Below are 20,360 nucleotides of genomic sequence, written 5' to 3' on the forward strand. Positions count from 1 at the left end.
ATGGAAGTGTTTTTTCCAAACATGTAATGTAAGACATATGTCAGAGTTAGCTTAAATTTTTCTATATGTTTCAGGCTAGCTCAAAAAGAAGTAATTTTTTTAAGCGCAGAAATAACCACTAAGTGGGCTAAGTAACCACTATTTAGGAGTGGATTAGAGCTTTATTTAGTATTGTCCCCTTGTTAAAATTAAGCTATATTACTTCATAAAGCTATTCTACTTAATAAAGCACTATTCTCTGCCAATAAGCATAATATGGATATGTAGGTTGATATTTATTTGGTTACAAAATACTGTGGGGCTTTATTTTTCCTCAGGAATTGATGGCAAAATAGAACATAGGGAAGCATATTTCCAGAGCACTGTAAGAACCTTACTTTTCTCAAATAATTTTGTTCTGAGTAGGATATGAATCTTACTGGAACAGCTGCCTGAAGTCTTGCTATGAAACTGTAGTAATGTGATGGTTAGGTGTATTATTGGGGTCCTATTCTCATTTGTTGGTTTGTTTGCTTTTAAAGAAGACTTATAAGACATTTTTATTTAATGTATCACATACTGCCTAAAAGAAAAAGAGAAATCCTTACTATTAATGACTGCATTAATAAGTCTTGTCAGACAACTGAATTAGTAAAAATGCTTGAAGCAATAACTGGAATGGTATGCTGTGTCTAATTCTGGGCTCCTCAATACAAGAGAGACCAGGAGATCCTGGTGTGCATCCAGCAGAGGGCAACAAAGGTGATAAGGGGACCGGAGCATCTGTCTCTTGAGGAAAGGCTGAGGGATCTGGACCTGTTCTGCCTGGAGAAGAGAAGGCTGAGAGGAGACGTTATCCAGGTATACAAGTGTCTGAAGGGAGGGTGTCAAGAGGATGGAGCCAGGCTCTTCTTGATGGTGCCAGGCAACAGGACAAGAGGCACCAAGCAGAAACTGATGCACGGGAAGTCCTATCCAAATATGAGAAAAACCTTCTTTACTGTGCATGTGACCATGCACAGATTGGTTGATCAGGTTGTCTAGAGAGCTTGTGGAGCCTCCTCCTTTGGAGATATTTAGAAAGTGTCTAGATACACCCCAAGTACTATGCTCCAGGGCATCCTACCTGAGCATGAAGGTTGGACTAGGTGAGCTCCAGTGAACCCTTCAAATCTTACCTATTCTGTGATTCTGTAAAAAATCCCTTTTTCTTTCCCTAGGAAATATCTTCTATCTCTAGTATTTCTGGCCTACAGCTACAGAGCACTGCCTCCCATTTTCTATACAAAATAATGAAATATCATCCTTGGAAGTATAAACTATCCAATTAAAGATTTGCAGAAATCTATATAACTTTTAAAGAATCAGTCGGCCTTGTCAATAAGAAAACCACAATATCATTGAGAAAGTAGTATTATGGACCATCAAGGAAGTAAGAGTTCTGACAGAATGAAGGTCAAAATCTGATCAAATCTGAATCCTCTCTAGCCACAGTCCTGCTGCATTGTTGGATGGAAACAGTATAGACTCCTTTGCTTTGCCCAAGATACATAGCGTGTGCTGCTTGCTCATCCACTGAGGAACTAAAGAGAATTTACAAGCAGCATATCTTATGATTCACTTTAAGTAACCATGTATTTTGCCCACAGACATATAATTCTAAAGTATTTGAAAAAAGTCCTAGTTTTAAAGTACAGAACACACAAAGGTGTGTTAACATAAAAATATGAATAAATTTTCACCAAACAGGCAAATAGTGTGAATAGCACTCTGTAATTATTAGAAATACTTGTGAATAAATATAACAGTAAATGAAATATTAAGATTTTTTTTCTGTATGCAATTATAATGTTTAAGCACACTGTTGTGTATGCTCTGAACAGACTATAAAACATCTCTGTTGTCAGGATTGGCCAATAGGAAATGGCAATACTCTGCAATCAGTGAAAAATTGAGAAGTCTCTCTATCAGAGAGCACTCAGAAGTCCCATTCCCATTTGCACAGCAGACTTGCCATGAATGAACATTACAAGTTTCAAGACTGAGTTTTGGGTGGTTTAAAAGCTTTTCAATGATTATCCAAGCTAATAAGTAAATAAACAAATAAGTAAATAATAAATTGGAAAGCACTTTGTGCTTTCCTAGTTGGTTCATCTAGGAGTTTAGGAAACTTAGAACTAATTGAGTTTATGTCCAGTTTAGAATATTTATTGGATCAAATTTGAACTCCTAGATTTTTGCAGTAAAATTCACAAGTTCAAAGCCCATGTTATGAAGAAGTCCTGCCAGCTCACACAAAGTTCTTTCAGTCCAGTTACATTAATCTCTCCACAGCTCACTAAACTCTTGTTGTTTTTTTTCCAAACATAGCAAAGCAAAAGATGAGTTCTCAGTTTACAGATGTCAATTTTAAAACACTAAGGCTGTTTAACATGTCTTTTCTATAGAAAATCAAAGAAATAAGAGCAGAACACTACTTAAATAATGATAAAAATGAGTTCTTGGTTATTAACGCACTGTACTGAAATTTCAAAAATATAGATTTCGTGGCTCAAAGGTAGGTTTCCTTCAGGACCTTGAAAGAACCATTTGTTTTACCTTGATGTCCGTTCTAACACCTGTAAAGTGAAGATAAGAGAAATGTGTTTCACACACCATTTGTTTTAGTTTTGTGAAAGAAGAGTGTGTAGCCTGAGGAGTATAAAACATGAATACCAAAGGAAGAACAAGAATTTTAATGGAAGGCTTCATGCTCAAAACTTTTGCTGCAGTGGTTGTTTTGTTTTCAATTAAAATGGTAAACACTGATATATGAGTACATGCCATTAGTTTATGAAAGAAACCTCTGCTTTCATTTCTGTGATTGCCCTCTTATACTCTCCTTCATTTCCCTGTATTAAACCATGACAACATAATTATTTCATTAATTAAAGACTTAATATAACAGTGTTGCTAAAATATTTCATTACTTCACAGCACTTATCCAGTGTTAGAACTTAAGTTTTCAGCTACTTTCATCTGAGAAACTGTAGAAAATAGGGAGAAACCAGCACCTCATTTAGTGCAGCATGGGCTGTGATCATTGTCCTGTCAAAGAAACCTTCAGCCACACTCACCTTAAAGTGTATTGTTTTCAGAAAGGCTTGCTTTAGGTTTGTCTTAGGTTTTTTTCCATGTCAATTGGATATTTATACTACTTGCATGGTTTAGTAAAATAACAGCTTAAATGTTCTTCTATCTTTTTAGCATATCCATTCTTTCTTCTTTCTAAGGTTAACTGTTGTTTTCCACCTTTTGTCTGCTCAGCAGCAGTATTCTGCTGTTCTCTGGCCCAACAGAGCTTTAGTATCTTATCTATTCCCTCTCTTGATTCACTGTCTTTGTAGGAACAGGAGACTGCTGGGAGCAAGTGGATTACAATAAGATATGGCCTCGTCCAATCTTATTGCCAAATTGTTTTAGAACATTTAATATCAACTTCATATGGATTTTCTGTGATGGATGATTATTGTTCCTATGCAATGGTAATAGCCTAGCATTGCAGAAGACTGGATTTATTTCTCTCATTCAATAGGACTAATCAGGTGTGGCAGAAAGGGATATTAAAAAAAAAAACCTGTCTCTACAGAATAACTGAGTTACCTGAAATCTGAAAAAATATGATGTCATCAAACAGGTGCCATGCATGCAGTCAATGTTAGGGTCAGACTCACTGGGAGATGTATAATTTCATGCTTGTAGAGATAATAAGTACACTGCTCTTCAGTCTGAATAGGACTGCAAGACTTTCACTTTGTACCCTTCCTGTAATTACAGCTTTCTCCATTTTTCTCTTGATCTCACTTTGCTCCTAATAAATATTGCCTACTCAGCGCAGGACTTGAAGTTCAAAATGGTGGCCTCTGAACAGCAGAGCATTTCTTTTCTCTGAACACATAACAAAACTAGAAGATTTGACTTGACTTTTTCATCTTTGAGAGTTTAGAAAAAGTGGACCCAGAAATGAAGGAGTGGTTAAAAAAAAAGCATTAGGCTTTTAATGCTCTGTAATATCTTTCATTTATAATTAACTGGAACAGGAACTCACACTGGCCCTAACCATGATAGCTGTAACCAGCATAAGGTTAGGAATTATCAGAAACAAAGATCAGCTTGGGTAGCAATGGGCTAGTGATTGTATGCAAAATGTTTTATATACAAAATCCCCATTTTTTTCACAGTAGCACAAAGAGATTGCTCATATATGCAGCCTAATAAAAACAAGTCTTCCATATGCCACAGTTGAAGAAAGTAATTTATATTTCACTATTGTCACTTTGTTATAGTTTCTGGTAGCTATGTATCTCTTTGTGATAAGCAAATTATCTTGTTTATGGATGTTTTAATGCCATCACTACAGAAAAGACCTGATTTGATGCCAGTCATTTATGTCCTCAGCTGTTCCCATACAGTCAAGGCAGCCTGAGCCATTTCTTCTGTCTTTTACCCTTAAATAGCATAATTTTCTTATCTTTCTCCACTAAGTGGCTTTTCTATCACCACCAAATGGCCTGCACACCAGTCCTCTCCTGAGCTTGTCAGAGGTTGTTCTCCCATGTGTTCAAAATATTGCCACTTAGAAAGATTCCTGCATAACACTCTGCTAGTTTTTTTTTCATTTCGCAAGTCTCTTCATCAAACTTTCAGACATACATTGTCTACTTTGTACCTGTGCTTCCAGTTTCATTTTCTTTCTATGCTACTCCTTTGTAACAGAGTAAATTATGACTTAAATTTTCTGGTTTTTCTGTATCTCCTTCCATGATGACCCATTACCTAGAAATATTAATTACTGGATTTCTTTGTCATGAAATCATGTCTGCTTTGTATTAACATCTAGAGATTGAAAGATCTCTTCTTTCTTTGCACCCATGTGAGAGAAATTATGAAAAGGAGTAAACAAAATATACTTAAACTATGAAGTATTTTGAGTACCCTGTGAAATCCTTTGTTGCCTTATTGAAGGTGTCTTCCTTCACGGATCTCAACTATCTTAAAACTTTGAATTCTTAGAGTGAATTGGATCAATGGATTTGTGCAGAGGGCCTAGCCTGGAATTCTCTTCTTCAGGATGAAAATGCTTCTGTATAAAGTTGCCTTTTTATGAAGTTAAATTCTGATAAATTTGACCCCCTTACTCTCAATTAATCATTTCAGTTAAGTACTTCTCAACCTCATGCTTGTTTTGCCTCCATTGTTAGAGCAAAAAATTGCTTACAGTGTCAATTAGAAGCTCACATAGCATTATTTTTAATGTTGAATTGGACATGAGGTGCAAACCTTTTGAGATGCAGCGTGTATTTATGGTCAGCTACTAGCAGACCAAAAGGTGAGCGTATGGAATAATATAGTGTTTAACATACCTATTTCCTGAAAAGATTGCTGGAGTATTTTCAGCTGCCTATAATTAAAATTAGTAGATCTTGAATTATTCATATATAAATCCTCAAACCAAGTCAGTGCCCAGTGGATTTAGACATTTCACTTCTGAATATGTTGGTAAGTCAAAGTTGCATAGCTAATCCTTCACCTCATCTTTAGCTTCTGAATTCTTTCATAGAACTGAAGATGTCTTGCTATTGGACACTGTTAGTCTTTTAAATTTAATAAGGGTTCTCAACACAGGGGAAAAGAAATCAGTGATCCAGATTTGTATTATTTTCTCTTCAAAAGTGCAAAAGACAATTTGTACCCCAGTAAAAATGTATATACTTCATATTCAGTGACCTGAACTCTTGAGCATCATCTGTAGAGGTGCAAGTAATTGTTACATGATGATTATTTTCATCAGCCTAAAGCATGAAAGCAATTGAGTGAAAAAAATCCTCATGTTACATAAAATGATTACTGCCTGTGAGCCATAATAAACAATGTTGTTCTCACAGTGGTGATGTTAAGCAGCAGAACAAATGAGTACAGCCTGCTGATTGTGCAATGTCTTGATCATTACCAATTGCTGTACCTCCCAGTAAGTAAATGATTTAATTATTGGGGTGTCTGCATGATCTGTTTCTAAAAGGAACAAATGATAATGGTGAGAATGCACCACAGTCACTTTTGACTGCAAGTGACTTAAACATCCACAGCTCTTAAGGTTTCTCGTTGTTGGGCTTTGCTTCTGCTCTGCTGGATGTCCAGGAGGTATGTTAAAATGCAACCACAAAGGAATGCAAAGCCAATTTTTATTCAGGAGATAAGAAATAATGAGCAAAATAATAAAAAAAAAAAAACTTCAGGAGAGGAGAAGGGAAGAGGTGGGAGGGAAGGTTGTGAGATTTATACCTACAGTTCACAACAGTAGCATCACCATAACTTCACAAGGTTTATTGCTTTACCATTCCTGGAAACCTGGGCTTCATCCAGAAACTCATCAATCTAACCATGTTATTACTATATTTAGAATTTGAACTAAATGCTGATTGGAGAGTAAAACTGCTGTAAATTGATGAGTCCATGCAGAAAAGAGGCTTCTCCTGTATCCCATAAGAATCCTCCTTTATGCAACGCAGGTGGGCAATCACGATTTCCAAATTGAATAGCAAGTTTGTATCTACAGTGATGCAGATTGTCAGCTGTCAGCATTGAATAATGAGTCCTGAAATTGAGCAAAAATCATTCTCTGACTAAAGCAAATTTGTTAGGAGTTGCAATTTCATCCTTAGTTTTACCTGAGCTTCAACCAGATCGGAGCCAGATCAAGTATCTCAATACTGTATTGTAGCTGGCAGTGTGCACACACACCAAATGGCTTACAAACAATAATCCCATCACCAACAGGGTGTTCAGCACTCATGAAGAAAAGACTTCCTGGAAGTCAGACAACCCTCCTTGTTTCATTTTTGCCCTTCTGGTCAATATGAGATCACCTGCTAATTTTGGAGTCCATCCTTGCAAATTTAAGTAAAGAAATCTTAAGGTTTTAAAATCTTTGAAAATTCTATTACTTTGCCTACTGTGTGGATTTAAATGTAAAAAGGGAAAATGTAAAAGTAAATTACTTTTTTTAGATATATCATAGGTTCTCTGCTCCAGTGTTTTAGTTTTTAAGGACAGCTCTTTGAAATAGGAGCTATCTGTCTCCCTGTGTATGGAAAATGTTTAGCACTGTCTGATACTTTTAGCTGCCAAATGCATTAGATTATTTGATTTCTTGTTGTTTTTCCAGGTTGGTAACATGTATGTAAGGTGGTTTTATCAGTCCTAAGGAATACTACTTTCTCTCTCTCACTCATTTTGAGTAGATTGCACCATTCTTCCTCATTAGACTGTAATTGCTCTGTAATTATTTTAACTACAGCTGGGACAATAAGTCTTGATGGAACAGTACCATAAAAGGAGCATGGAGGATTCAAAAATCATCCTCTCACTTGATTTTTATTACTTTTCGACTCCTCCTAAGCATCACAAAAGGTCACAATAGCAGAAAGAAAAATGAAAGATAAAATAATTTTATTCAGGATGATCACCTAGATACCCCTCTAGTAATATATCCTCCCCAGAAAAGCTACATTTGCTAGATACATTCTGGGGGGAAAGTGGGGGAGGAAGTGGATTTTTTTGCTTGCATATGCAACATATGCAACCATCAGCACTTCACTTACTAAAGCATGTATCCAAGGACTAAAGATAGAAAATAGGAAAAAATATTACAAGGCCTTCATGAGGTCAGTTTCAGTTTTCTCTGCTAGTGTTTTCTGCTTCCATCTGTATGCATTTGCAAGATTTCCTAATTCATCTCTAGTTCTGTTTGTTAAATGGGGAAAAAAAGCTCTTTTAGCCTCACTCCTCACTCCTGCTGCACAAGATGTATAGTGTTTAAGGATCTGTCCCAAGCAGGCCCAGTTAGGCTTCACAAGATATTTATTTCCCCTCAGAATAAAAAGGTTTTCTTTCTGTGACCTAGCTCAGAATCCCTGCCTGTTGGGTCAGTTTTCTGAGAATCAGTTACCTTAGGCATGCATTTCACAAGAGACATGTTCCTGCAGAGAAATCTGTCAAATAAGTTTCAAGATATTTTTGTAAACACTCACAATTTAAAAAAAACAAGTAAATTTACTTTAATGCTAGGATTTTTACCCTTTGGAAGGTTCAGTTCTTCATGTCTTTTAAGAGAAATTGTAGATTATTCCAATTTTGTCCAAATTAATGCTAACCAATCTAGTACTTTTCACTTTGCCACTCCTTTTTCTTACCTGTTGTATCCAATTCTGTCTGTGTCCAGTGTGCTGTTCCAGTTTTTCCCATGACTGGAAAATAGATTGTATTAAAAAAACAACCTGTTAGAAATCAGCAATGTTTTTTTCCAAAGTTTGCAAGCTAAAATTAATACATAAATGTAGGCATTTCCCACCACTTCTTTAGTTTTATCTATTTTATGACCACATTTCAGCTCTTCTTAGAGAGCTGTCTGTATTGGGTAGCCATGAAAAGGTAGCAGGAGGGTTACAAAGGTGCCTTGTGTGAGAAACTGCGGGAAGCCCCAGGACAGGACTGTTGGTAGTCGAGGCCAAGTTCCTGTCACTAAATGAGATCATATATTGAAGAAGGGGGTGAAAGTTACTGTGCAACAATTACTGTCAGAGAAGAAAGAGTGAGAATAAGAGAGAAGAACAGCCCTGCAGACACTGAGGCCAGTGGAGAAGGAGTGGCAGGAGGTGCTCCAGCCGCTGGAGCATGGATTCCCCTGCAGCCCCTGTGCAGGCTATGGTGAGGGCCCCTGCAGCCCATGGAGGTCAACTGGAGGACGCCCATGCTGGAGCAGGTGGATGCCTGAAGGAGACTGCAACCCCATGGGAAGCCAACATTGGAGCAGGCTTCTGGCAGTGTCTGTGTCCCCATGGAGAGAAGAGCCTGTGCTGGAGCAGGTTTGCTGTCTGGACTTGTGACCCCACAGGAACTTGTGCAGTCTGTTCCTGAGTGACTGCACCATGGCAGGGACCCATGCTGGAGCGCTTAATGAAGAACTTCAGCCCATGGAAAGGTCCAGCACTGGAGAACTTTGGAAAGGACTACTGTGGGAAGGACCCTATGTTGTAACAGGGGAGGAGTGTGATGAGTCCTTGCACGGAGGAGATAGGAAAGTCAGAGACAGCATATGACGAACTGACCGCAGGCCCCTATCCTCATCATCCTGTGCCACTGTTTGGGAGCATTTAGAGACAATCAGGAGTAAAGTTGAGCCCAGGAAGAAAGGGGGGGAGGGAAAGGGGTGGGGGAGGGGGGATGTGGGGGTAGGATTATGGTGTTTTTAAGATTTGGTTTTATTTCTCATTGTCCCACTCTGACTTCATTGGGAATAAATTATACTAATTTCCTCAAGTCATGTCTGTTGTGCCCATGACTGTAACTGGTGAGCAACCTCTGCCTGTCCTTATCCCAACCCACGAGCTCTTGGTTTATTTTCTCTCCCCTGTTCAGCTGAGGAGCACAGTGATAGAGCAGCTTTGCTGAGGATTGGTGTACAGCTAGGATCAACCCACCACACCAGCCTTAACACACTGGTGCCAGACGCTCATAAACTTTTATACTATGTACAATAAATAACAGAAATTCATACACATGCTTCTCTTTCATTTTCATAAAGTAATAATTTGCATTCATGCTATGTGTATTTTATTTTCTTTATAACAAGCACAAACAAGCCCTCTAATGTGAATTTTATGGTGTGTCATCTCTTCTCTTCTACTCACCTGTCAGGTTTTAAAATTCTGCTTGTGCAGAATAGTTGTCTTATAGGTGCCCCAATTTCTCCCCTTTTATTCCCACCTCATTCATTAAACACAGTGCAATATGTGTGCTTGAACTGAATTTCTAATTTAATGAGTCTCCTTTAAAATACCTGCACATCAGGAACACATATTTGTACAAAGTTGTCAGGTAACCTTGCAATCTGAATGTCTTAGTAGCAGATTTCTTGTAAGTGATTTGCTTTTGAAAGTAGTGTGTTTACAACTCACCATTTAATTACTTGAATAAATCTTTCATTTATTACTAATTTCAGGCACAAGATTAATTTTTGGCATAAATCCACAGGTATCAGTGATGGATTGGCATAGAGAGCTTGTGATAATCCTATTCAGCTTTACTTCCTTAGTAAAATGGAAGATGATGTTCAGAAAGCTGTGGTAAAATGAGCTTAAACATGATAATGCAATTGCAATTACTTCAGACATCTTTTCTTGTGTGCTGCTATCACAAAAAGGACAACTGTGTAAGAGTAATGGGTATCACTAGAAAAGGTCTCTCTAATTGCTGTTCCTTTGTTGTGATGCAGGCATGCCTTTAAATAGCTACTGAGCTGAACCTGCTGTGGAATTCCACCTGCTAGTTCATCAGATCTTCTGCCTTGGAAAAAAACAATTACTGCATTTGCCAGCTTTCTGCTAACAATGCTTTACTGGGTTTGCATGCCAAAGTTTGGGTGGTGGGGTGGACTATAGGAGTGGGATGACAACTTCTTTTAAAAGCTGCTACAAGTTTCTCTTGTGTCTAATGGAGCTGTTGCTAGATGGCTCCAAGACCAACCTGCTGTTGACTGTAACTGAGCCCATCAGTAATGATGATATCGCCTCTAGGGTAATCTATTATAGAAGAGGGGAGAAAAATACCCAGCAACTTCATCCACAAGAAGAGTGAGAACATGCGAGAGAAACAGTTCTGCAGACACTAAGGGCAGTGAAGCACGAGGGGGAGAAGGTGAAGATTCCCAAAGCTGAGATTCCCCTGCAGCCCCTGGTGCCTGTCAGGTACCAGGTACCTGCCAGCCCCATCGTGAGTCAGGCTCTGCCCCTGCAACCCACGCAAACCCCAGGAGGAGCAGACATCCACATGCAGCCCATGGAGGATTCCCAGGCTGGACCAGGTGGATGCCCAAAATAGACTGTGACCCTATGGGAAACCTGAACGGGAGCAGGCTTCTGGCAGGACCATTGACCCCATGGAGAGAGCAGTCCATGCTGGAGCCAGTTTTCTCGGAGGATTTGGGATCCTTCAGATCCTCACTAGAACAGTCTGCTCATGACGGACTGCACCACGGGACAGACACATGTTCAACCAATTCATAAAGACCTATAGCCCACAGAAGGATTCGCTTTGAAGAGTTTGTGGAGAACTCTCTCCTGTGAGAGGGACCCTATGCTGGTGGGGGGAAGAGTGTGAGGAGTTCTTTGTTTTCCAAGAACCTTAGGGGGATTTTGTGTGTTTATTTTACCAGGACTAGATACTCAAGTTTTTTTAATAACTCAATTTCCTTAGTTAATTCCACTTTTCATTTCCCCCCCTTCTCCAAATGATTCATATCTGTGTGTGATGTGTAGTCACTGCATGTGATATGTAGTCACTGCATGCTCGCCAGTCTATATGATGTTGTTTCACACAGGATCTGTTTTTCCTTTCCTGTTGAACCAAAAGATATTTTCACATTTTCCTGGTCTGCTGCATTAAGATGGAAATGCCCATGTTTCACTGGCTCTTGGAATATTCAAATTAAAAGTACACTGAGCCCCAGAAGCTGTCCTCAACATACCCACCTCCCTAACTGAAAAGGAGTAACTGCTAAACCATTGTACACTCAAAAGGGAGCAAATTTTTGTCTTTTTCTGTGTGTGCCAATCTTGCAGATAATTCTTATGGACTGATAAACATCCCTCCCATAATGGACGTGCTGCCAGCTGGGAAAATAAGTATCTGTAGAGATTCTTCTTCCTCAAATGAATTGTTGAAGATTTGTAACTAGCATACATAGCAGTCCTTTGGCAGTGTCAGTTATTAGGGAGGAGTTTTTTTGGGTGGCAGGAAACAGGACAGAAAGATTTGGATAATTAATAGTGAGAGTCTACTGCTGATTCTCGCCTTGCATTAGGGGAAGAGAAAAGGTGATAACCTGCAGTTATCACTAGGCAGTGATAAGCCCTTTTAAATGTATATGATAATGCCTCACAGACAGAATGCAGTCTATGAACACCAGACATGAAGAGGCTTAGTGTAGTCCTTGATCCAAAGCCAATTAAAGTCAATGTGGAGCTCTAGGAAAATCAAAGTGCTGAATCTTGCTTACAGTTTATGACTGAAATGAAGCTCTACTGTGGCTGAATTATTCCTACTCCTTTCTCTTTGTGATGAAGTACTGGTAAGTTCTTAGAGCATTAATGAACTAATTCTCTTTCCAATTATTCAGTCCTCTAGAGCCAACATACGACCTGAGCATTTACACCCAATTACCTTGCATTAAATCTGGAGGAAAAAATGGCTGTATTAGCCAAACTGCTTAATGTTTTTCCAGGCTAAGAAACAGCTTTATTTCCATATATCTAAGCTTTTAAAAAGCTAAAACAGTTGATTTTTTTTAAAAATGAAATATTGTTCACAAAATATGAATAAAATGCTAGTGTGTCCTCCCAGAGCTGCATTACAGATTGCTGTGAAATTCCTTCTTGAGAGAAAAACCCTGGCTTTGTAAAGTAAAGAAGCAGACTGGTTTATGCTGATGAAATCCCTTCAGGATTCTGAAGGGCACCACCTCATTTTTTTGCATGCATGTTATATCCTCCTACTGATTCCATTAGTGATTCATGGAAATTATACCTATTAAACACAAAAAATATTCATAGATCTGATTGCTGACATGAATATACTGGTTACAAAGGCACTAAGATGTTGGCTGTAAATTGCATGAGACTTTATTTTGTGAAGTTAAAACATAATAGAAGGGTATTTTCTTTAGACTATTGAATCCCTGCAACGTAAAATAATTTCCTTTGTAAAAAAGAACATGTTGATTTAATGTGTTTTGTTGTGAATGTAAGTGATAGAGAAGCAGACTTCCTAACTAGGAAACACAGCAAAAATCTACAGGATGCAGTAGGTTTCCTTCTTTCTGCATGATCTGGGGATATGTTCCTTTGTATCCACAATCAGTGTATGCAAATTTTTGCAGCCTGGCATCTGCAGTCTGAGCTCTAAGCACAACACCAGCAGCATCTCTTATTTTTGGAATAGCACAAAGAGTATGTAGAGTTTGAAAGAAGGAATGTGAAGAAAGCACTGAAGTATTAATACAGTAAGCTTTTGTTAGACTTAGTTAAAATTGGTAGAATGTCAGTGAGATTATAACAGAGAATCTGAGTAAGCAACATTGTGCATTTGATCTTCTAAGAAACATCTGTATAGTAGGAACCATGACTGATACCTCCTTATCCCATCTTCTGGGAAGTTGTTCTGTTTTATTTTGGCACTCTTGTCTTAACTCTGTATGTTGATGCTATCACGTCTAGTAACTGTACTAGACGTGATAGCATCAACATACAGAGTTGGCTTCCAGATTGACTGGTGTCTACACCTGGGAGTTCAAAAATTGCAGGAAAGCACTTTCCTCATTTTTAATTTTGGGGGTAAAGTTCATTGCAGAGATTCACAGAGAAAGGCATCTTCATATGATCTCAGTTCTTTTCTAGATAATTACAGCTCTATGATCTTCTCTAATCTGAAGATGACATGGGAAAAATGTGCTAGCACAAAAAGGTTAGTCTTGTGGTCTCATAAATCTAGACTAAAAATGCTTAACCAATTTGAAAATGATGAATTTTGAAAACCTCAAGACAGACATTTGGAGGATTATTGAATGGAGGATACTCTCAGGCTGATAAACTAGGTGTTGCTTTACATAGATACCTTACTTGTATCTAAATCTGTACATATCTATCTATATCTGTAGCTATAATGCCTTTTCTGAACTTATTTCTATTATTCTTGGCTTATGAAACTAAATAAATTAAAGTAATGAAAGTGACAGAGAAACAGGTTTGAAACAAAAGGCATGCTACTAAAGCTAAGACCAGCATATGTGACAGCCACATATGATACTGGGATGATAGCTCACCTTGCTCATACGCCCTCTCACATGCCTGCAGTTGTTCAGTTCTGCTGACCTTGCTTATGAGAAACTGCGGCCTGGGATGGAGATTTTCTGGCAGTTCATTTTGAGAAGAAGCTTTTAGCTAATGACACCAAATCATTACCTGCAATCAAAGGTATAATCAGTTTTCTGAACTACTCATAATATTCTTACTGAAAGGGCTCTCTCAAAGAAGTAGGTGGCTGGAGAGAAGTTCTGCATATCTGCACCTGTCCTGTAAATGGAAATAGGCAGATGTGAATTTTTCATATCTTGACCACTCTTACTACCAGGAGATTGGATTCACCTACCAGCCCAGATAGCTAGAAGTAACTGTTGATGCCTCAAGTGTGATGATATTTAGTGTTTTCACTCATCATCAGTGTGATATTGTAGCAGAACAATTTTCTTGGACTGCCTTAGCTTTAAAGTTAACTGGAAAGCTGTTTGTGGGGTTTTTTTGTTTGTTTTCTTTTTGCCTCGTTTATTTGCTGTCAGAGGCTGGTGTTTATAATTTAGCATAGGTGTTTTCATTCTGAAGGGAGCAGAGGTTCGAGATAGAATGTGCTCAGTTATCACATGTAGAAATACTGTGACTTCTCACTGCAGGTCTCACTGAGATGAACCCAGGAAAGTAAAATATTTTAAAGAGGAGGAAAGTGTACATAGACCAGTACCTGTGCAACAACTTCTCTTACATTTTAATTTTGTCTTGAAAATCTTCCTGCGCTGAACTTTGACATAGCTTTGATAAAATCCAAATCTCTAAGTTTGATAGTATAAACTTTCTAGCTTGCTGTTCTCTTATAGTTATTAAGTGTATAAGATATTTAATTCTGTGTGAATTCTTTCCCTCTTGCACATGGATTTCTTTTCACATCCTTTTTTCCCTATCCATCCCTTTTATTAGCCTTCTGTTCCGTGTGGTCAGACTGCTGCTATTTCAGCCCCATTTTAAAATATATTACTTGACACTGTTTTCAGAAATCCAGAAGAAATTTATTATTAAAGCTCATGAAAATGTGCTAATGACTTAATTTCTTTGTTTATGTATTTAATTACATTTAAATTTGTATTTAATTTATCTTATTATGTCAGATAAAAATGTTCAAGCAATCGAACTTCCTACATGTTTCTCCTCAGAAGTAACTGCCCTTACATTATTGATAACACTTGAGGTGAATGCCACTGTCCTTCTGTCTTATAGACCAATGCTTTACTTTGTCTCCTTTCATGTCAGTGATACTTGCTTATCAACAGAAGCAGGTTTCTTGGTGTGACTCTGAGGCCATCAAGTTCATTATTTGCAGCAAAGACATAATAGGAGCTGAATCCAGTGTAGAAGTTGTAGTGATTGTAATAGAAAGAGAATGATAGTGACACACTGTGCATGGCTGAGTATGGTCCCTGAGGCTGACAAGCTTCTTCCATGGGCTTATTTCTGTTATGCTGAAGCCAACATGGGTAGAAAAAATGCAAAATATTTTTAATCTAAACAAAAAATATTTGCTGCATTCCTCATTTTCCCATTAAGAATGCTTTTAAGTGCACCACAGTTTTCATCCTGTCGCAAGTCCAAAGACACAAAGATAAGAAACATCAGAGTACATGTGGTTCATGTTAATAAAAATAGTCTCATAGAATTGTATGCTGAAAAAGCAGGAGCGGCACTAGCTTTGATGGAACTAAACAACAAACTCAGAAAAACTTCGGAAAAAAATCTGATTGTCCCTTTCTGCTCTGCACTGGTGTAACCTCACCTCTAGTGCTGGGGGCACTCTTGGGGTACCACAATATAAGAAAGACATTGAGCTCTTAGAGTGCATCCAAAGGAAAGCTGTCACGATGGTGAAGAGCCTTGAAGGAAAGCTGTATGAGGAGTGGATATGGTCTCTTGTGGATAAGGTTCAGCCTGGAGGAGACAAAACTGAGGGGAGACCTCACTGCAGTTACAGGGGAAGAGGAGGGGCAGACACTGATCTCTTCCCTGTGGCAAATGGTGACAAAACATGAGGGAACAGCCTCAAGTTGCATCAGAAGAGGTTTAGGTTGGATATTAGAAAAAGATTTTTCACCCAGTGGGTGTTTGGGCACTGGAAAGGCTTCCTAAGGAAGTGGTCACAGCACCAAGCCTGACAGGGCTCAAAAAGCATTTGGAGAATGCTCTCAGGCACATGGGGTGACTCTTTGGGGTGTCCTGTGCAGGGCCAGGAGCTGGACTCAATAATTCTGATGGGTCCCTTCCAGCTCAGGATGTTTTATGATTCTATGATATAGGTTGCATTTTCCAAATACCAACACCCTTTGCTTTTCACGGTACTAATACAAAAGAAGTTGTTGTGTAAGTAAAGGAAGTGGAAAGGAAGGTAAAGTATCTAGGGATAAGAAAGGGATTTTTCTTTCACACTTCATAGTTAGCCAGTGGCCATGACCCCTCACACAGGAGCTCAGTCATGGGGAAACTTGCTGCACAAGGGAGAATCATGTCTCCTCCCTGTGCCACACTCCAGTGCAGTCAGGCATCTCTTCCCTAACTCTCAGCTGGCTGCACCTGGTCTGTTCTGCCCACACCACATGAAAGAAGGGAGATCCACGGCCCTCAGAACCAATCAGCGAGGAGATGCTGGAAGTAGTCATCTGCACACAGGGCAACAGGATGCCATTTGCACGCAGGGAGCTGGAGACAGCAGTGCAGATAGCACTGCGCACGCACACACCCACACGAACACAAACACGCAGGACCATGGTACCAGTCTACGGCCTTTGCCAGGGGCAGGGTGCAACCTGCGGAGCAGAGAGAAAATCAAAAGGGATTTTTATGTGAGTTACAGGTTTGTGAAGAGGCAGCAGTTAACATTTGACTGAGAGCTAAAAGGCTGTCAGCAGTTCACGCTCCTATGGCAAGAGGCTGTTAGTTCCCAAACGGCTTACAGATCAATTACACAAACAAGGAAAGTGGTGAGAGGAAGGCTGTGTTGAAGAACTGAGAATAATGCAAGACTAGGACCTGAGAATGACTCTTACCTGAGTTGAACACCAGTGGCAGAGGCCAGGTATATGCCTGAACTTCCTGAATCCCAATCTGAGCCTTAAAACTTTTCTGCACATCCCAGTGGCCTTGCTATGGGACTCTGTCTTTTTGTCTCAATCACAAACAATCTGCTTTTAGGAGATTTTTTCCCCTTTTTTTGTTTGATTTAGCTAAGGTGGTAAGTCCTACTTTATTCAGGGATTATTATCAAGTTATATAGAACAGCAGTGGCTTGTCTAACAGGGTAATAAACAAACTCTTGGACCTGGAAAAGTACAGTCTCTTTCATCTTTTATATCTTTCCTTCTCTTTTTGCATTTTAGGAGAACATGCATCCTTTTCATCAGCTCTCTTTTTCCCCAGCTCCTCTATTATTGGGTCATAACCTGTCCTGTGTTACTGTTTTTCTTCTATTCTATTTCCCCCTTCATCTCTACTCTTTGTTATTCTATTCTCCTGTTGGATCCTGTTGCTTCTTATTATACAGCTTTATTCTTGCAGAAGGATTGCCTCCTGCAGAAACTGGTCTGCCCTTCCCTATATCTTGGTCTCTTCCCACAGAGCTGGTCCAGTGAAGACCCTAGAAATCTGAGTGATCTTTGAAACACAGCATCACTGAGGAGTTGTCAATCATGTCTTACTGTGGTTGACTGGAACAACAAAACAAAAGGAAGGAAAGGAAAAAGTAAAAAAAAAAAAAAAAGGGTCTGAGCCTGATATTTGCAAAACAATTCCTTTGTGTCAAGGTTAAGAGTTTTGTTTGCAATTTTAAATCTTATTCCCAGAAGGAATCATTTTTATTTTGTAGACACATGCTACACTGATGACATGTGAGGCCTTGTTAGCTCTTGTGCTCACCCATGTGCTGAAATTTCATCCTATTCCTTGTTAGTTTATGTTATTCTTACTGAGCATTCTGACCTGAACTTTGCTTGCATTTGATAGTATTACAATTAAAATATTCTTTTAAAAGTCCAAGATTACCAGTGTATGAATGTCAGCAATGAACTGAGGACAGCCCTGGCCAATAGTAGGGCAGCTGCACCAAGGTGTTTCCTTCTAACATAAATATATTGTGTGCAGTGTCTTAGAGTGTTATAAATATTCATCAGGAGCAGAACAATACAACTGGCCTCAGCTCTAAATTAATCAACATCAACCTAAGTAGGTAATGGTTGAAATTTTTCATAAATAATAGTGATTTCTTAAATATTTCATTACTCCTGTTTTGCCTAAGAACCATCTGTTGCATAAAGTCAATATTGAAAACTTGATGGCATTCATTAAGCACTTATCTCCATTGCTTTTAACTCTTGTACATACATTAGAGAAGGCCAAGAGGGGCAACCAACAGTAGTGAGTAAAAATCTAATGTGATTTTTTGCTTTCATAGCCACAGAATTAAGCTGTACTAGCTTGGAGATTTAAAGAGCTCTTATGTTTTAAAAAAAGTCAGTCATTTAATCTTGTAAAAATCACACTGAATTTCTTCAGAATTTCCACATAAACTGGCTGCAAAAAATATTGTTAGTGAAAATGGGAAGGTTTTTCTAGTAATGAATTGCAGTGTAAGAGTAAGAGTCGTCATTAGTGGGGAAAACTGAGCAGATTATCTTCTGAAGCCTGGTGTCAAACACCTGAAACTTTAAAACCAAATGACCGTATAAAAGTGGGATCAAAAAAAAACCCCAAAAATCTGCCATTGAAGTATTTTCAGTAAAAAAAAAAAATCTCAACATAATTTGCACTGTAAATAGCATATGTATATTTTCAAATGCTCTGTAATAATATTTTCAGCAAACTACTGAATATTAGCCTTTTCTTGGTCTTTTGGTAGGGTTTTTTGCAGTTTTATCTTTCTGGCAGAACTATTCCTATTAGACGGTAACATAATTGTTTTATTCTTGTAAAATAAACTGTGTCTTTTTAGGACAAAATAGTGATGCATCCCAGAGGGAAGCACTGCAGCCTGTAGATATCCCAGCTCATATAATAGGGTATATGTAGTAGGATATAGTGAGATTGTAATTTCAGTGAGGTACCATCATGCCCAGGCATTTTGAGCATCAGAAAAATACAGATTTTAAAGAGAGTGTCTGGCGGTTTTTTTCCTGTTTGAAGGGGACAAGAGGAAGGATAGGCTTTTGGTGGGTTTTTTTCTTCTTTCCTAGAGAAGAAAACAGTCCTTTCTTACAGTGAAAAAGACAAAGCAACCTGTGAATATAATATTTGGGTTTGTGAAGCTCTAATTTGTAGAAAGCAAGTTAGAGGGAGTTATCTGCTACTTCATGAAATGAGACTATATTCAAAAAGTATGCTTTTTGTTTCAGTATTAGAAGAAGCATAGAATCATGGAATAATTAAGGTTGTAAGTGCAACACTGGGTGAACACTGTTCCCAGTAATGTTAATAAAAGGCATCTTATTTCTTTGAGTGTGATATAAGCTCTTTTAAAAAAACATGCTGCAATATATTACACTTGCTTGAAGAGTCCCTAAATCTGTATATGATTTACTGCAAAAGCTGTGCCTTCCCAGAAATGAGATTTTAAATCAAATCATATGCTTTCATATAACAAAACTGAAAAAATGGAGCAGCAAAAAAAAAAAAATGGCCCCTTAATATATTTGCTTTAGTCGGTACTGAAAGAACATCATCTGCGCCCTTTTCAATAATGCTGCATAATTCATTTTAATGCACCGAATGCAACAGACACCACTGAAAACTTCCTGGCTTTTTATTGAGAACTATGTGGTCTCGGAAAGTTTCCAGTCTCAAAACACATTTGCCAAGGACATAACTGGAATTTATTTAATGAACAGGAAACAGTGCAGTTGACTAGTACTGACTGACCTTGTCTGCAAGTATTGCATCCCTGAAAGCCTGCAAGGTAAAAGTAATGGACAATACGATGAAGTGATGCACAGCTGGGCAGATGATGCTGCCTGATTTGGTAGTGCGGTATTTTTTTTGGACAGGTTTATGAAGTGTGTTTGTATCTCCCAGCAGGACTTGAACCCGCCGCTGCTGCTGCAGGTTAGCAGGGACACCTAGTGGCTTTGGTAAATGCAGCTGGAATTACTTCTCCCCCTTACTGATACACTGTCAAGGTTTTTCAGAACAGGCTCTCGGTGCCTCCCTGCTTCTGTGTTGTCTCAAAGCATTTTGCACCACAGTTCTTCTCTGTAATTTTTTCTGTATTCAAAAAAGCAGGGAAAAAAATGCATGTGTTTTAAGTGCTGTGACAGACTTTCAGAAGAAAGAGGGTTGGTGCTTATTGCATGACTGCTGTAGTCAGGGGTTTCAGAACAAAGCAGGAGGTCACTTAAAATCACAAATTCCACATATCAACTTTATTTTTTTTTTTTTTTTTTGCCATTAAGGCAAGGAAGTGTTTTTCATGATGGTGGGTTTTTTAAA

The 20,360-nt window shown here is 38.5% G+C and overlaps 1 protein-coding gene across 5 annotated transcripts in view; it reads left to right on the forward strand.

Annotated features, from left to right (window-relative positions):
* The window catches only part of LINGO2 (leucine rich repeat and Ig domain containing 2), a 489,656-nt gene that overhangs the window by 434,613 nt on the left and 34,683 nt on the right, over window positions 1–20,360 (forward strand). The window contains exon 1 of one of the 5 annotated variants that reach the window (XM_030968288.1): window positions 11,786–12,145. The exons of the other annotated variants lie outside the window; for them this stretch is intronic. The gene's annotated coding sequence lies outside the window, so the exon portion shown is untranslated. Of the gene's footprint in view, window positions 1–11,785; window positions 12,146–20,360 lie in introns of those variants that run through there. 5 annotated transcript variants of the gene reach the window in all.

The sequence above is a fragment of the Camarhynchus parvulus genome, chromosome Z, assembly GCF_901933205.1.
Source record: "Camarhynchus parvulus chromosome Z, STF_HiC, whole genome shotgun sequence".
Lineage (NCBI taxonomy): Eukaryota > Metazoa > Chordata > Aves > Passeriformes > Thraupidae > Camarhynchus > Camarhynchus parvulus.